The following is a 3,139-nucleotide window of genomic DNA, read 5'->3' on the forward strand; positions in this document are numbered from 1 at the left end:
ATTCCCTGTCCTTCCCAACTTGACAATATGAATTGTGTGACTCACTGACTGAATTCCTCTGTCTTTACATTCCCTGTCCTTCCCAACTTGACAATATGAATTGTGTGACTCACTGACTGAATTCCTCTGTCTTTACATTCCCTGTCCTTCCCAACTTGACAATATGTATTGTGTGACTCACTGACTGAATTCCTCTGTCTTTACATTCCCTGTCTTTCCCAGTCATGGCTCTAGTTCTGGTTGTATTAAAGTGGCAGTGATTTTCCTATTTGTTTTAATAATATTTCCACACTGATTGAAGTCGAAATAACACTCGGAAATGTAAGCCTGTTCGGGTATGATAGATGTGGTAAAGAGGTCAATCTAACTTGACCAAAACAGTGGAATCGTGGGGGAAAGATTCCGAATGTCCTCATTGTCAACCCAGAAAAATTAGTATAATGTTTCATATGTTTTTTGTCACACTATGTTGAGGTAAAAATCGGAGTGTAACGCTTGTATTGATGTCAAGACCAACACATGTTCATGTCATCATCACCAATCAACTGCATTACAGTTAAAAATGACTTTGCCTACCACCACAGATTTCTGTATGCTAGCTATGCTACCAGCTTATACAAACAGAAGTTAGCACTTAGCAATCACTTCTTCTAAACCTGAAAAGGGACTACTTTTAAATGTCATGCAGTGAAAACAGCCAAATGTATCCAAATCGGACCTTAGTAACTACATTGTGGGTCTATTACAATATATCAATCATGACAGATTTGACGAATATACACTTTGTTAGGTCAGATTTGTTGAATGTGCGGCAATGCGTTCCGTTGACTCCTTTACCACATCTACGGAATGTTTTATCCACAGCATGACATCACAATCTGATCGGATTATTCTGACCAATGACCAGTCATCTTTTATTTGCATATGCATCTTCCTACTTTGAAGGGGTAAGAGGGCTAGGCTCTCTCGAGTCTAGACAATCCTATCTGCCAATCAGGATTGTGTATGTAAATCCATGTAATTTTGTATCAACACGACCGCATGATCAGACTGAGCGTTTCAATAGAAAAAAGGAGGCTCAGCGAAATAAATGCTACAAAATATATGTGCAGTTTTTTTTCATGAAATAAATACACACAGTGATTTTACTAGACGTACAGTGGTGATTTTGAAAATCAAATGAAAAAGACTGCATGTGGGGCTTTAAAACACTGATGATTCATATTACATAGATAGGCCTATGAAAACACTGCATGTGGGGCTTTAAAACACTGATGATTCATATTACATAGATAGGCCTATGAAAACACTGCATGTGGGGCTTTAAAACACTGATGATTCATATTACATAGATAGGCCTATGAAAACACTGCATGTGGGGCTTTAAAACACTGATGATTCATATTACATAGATAGGCCTATGAAAACACTGCATGCGGGGCTTTAAAACACTGATGATTCATATGACATAGATAGGCCTATGAAAACACTGCATGTGGGGCTTTAAAACACTGATGATTCATATGACATAGATAGGCCTATGAAAACACTGCATGTGGGGCTTTAAAACACTGATGATTCATATTACATAGATAGGCCTATGAAAACACTGCATGTGGGGCTTTAAAACACTGATGATTCATATTACATAGATAGGCCTATGAAAACACTGCATGTGGGGCTTTAAAACACTGATGATTCATATTACATAGATAGGCCTATGAAAACACTGCATGTGGGGCTTTAAAACACTGATGATTCATATTACATAGATAGGCCTATGAAAACACTGCATGTGGGGCTTTAAAACACTGATGATTCATATTACATAGATAGGCCTATGAAAACACTGCATGTGGGGCTTTAAAACACTGATGATTCATATTACATAGATAGGCCTATGAAAACACTGCATGTGGGGCTTTAAAACACTGATGATTCATATTACATAGATAGGCCTATGAAAACACTGCATGTGGGGCTTTAAAACACTGATGATTCATATTACATAGATAGGCCTATGAAAACACTGCATGTGGGGCTTTAAAACACTGATGATTCATATTACATAGATAGGCCTATGAAAACACTGCATGTGGGGCTTTAAAACACTGATGATTCATATTACATAGATAGGCCTATGAAAACACTGCATGTGGGGCTTTAAAACACTGATGATTCATATTACATAGATAGGCCTATGAAAACACTGCATGTGGGGCTTTAAAACACTGATGATTCATATGACATAGATAGGCCTATGAAAACACTGCATGTGGGGCTTTAAAACACTGATGATTCATATGACATAGATAGGCCTATGAAAACACTGCATGTGGGGCTTTAAAACACTGATGATTCATATTACATAGATAGGCCTATGAAAACACTGCATGTGGGGCTTTAAAACACTGATGATTCATATTACATAGATAGGCCTATGAAAACACTGCATGTGGGGCTTTAAAACACTGATGATTCATATTACATAGATAGGCCTATGAAAACACTGCATGTGGGGCTTTAAAACACTGATGATTCATATTACATAGATAGGCCTATGAAAACACTGCATGTGGGGCTTTAAAACACTGATGATTCATATTACATAGATAGGCCTATGAAAACACTGCATGTGGGGCTTTAAAACACTGATGATTCATATTACATAGATAGGCCTATGAAAACACTGCATGTGGGGCTTTAAAACACTGATGATTCATATTACATAGATAGGCCTATGAAAACACTGCATGTGGGGCTTTAAAACACTGATGATTCATATTACATAGATAGGCCTATGAAAACACTGCATGTGGGGCTTTAAAACACTGATGATTCATATTACATAGATAGGCCTATGAAAACACTGCATGTGGGGCTTTAAAACACTGATGATTCATATTACATAGATAGGCCTATGAAAACACTGCATGTGGGGCTTTAAAACACTGATGATTCATATGACATAGATAGGCCTATGAAAACACTGCATGTGGGGCTTTAAAACACTGATGATTCATATTACATAGATAGGCCTATGAAAACACTGCATGTGGGGCTTTAAAACACTGATGATTCATATGACATAGATAGGCCTATGAAAACACTGCATGTGGGGCTTTAAAACACTGATGAT

This window comes from Oncorhynchus clarkii, chromosome 14 (genome assembly GCF_045791955.1).
Source record: "Oncorhynchus clarkii lewisi isolate Uvic-CL-2024 chromosome 14, UVic_Ocla_1.0, whole genome shotgun sequence".
In the NCBI taxonomy this organism is placed as follows: Eukaryota; Metazoa; Chordata; class Actinopteri; order Salmoniformes; family Salmonidae; genus Oncorhynchus; species Oncorhynchus clarkii.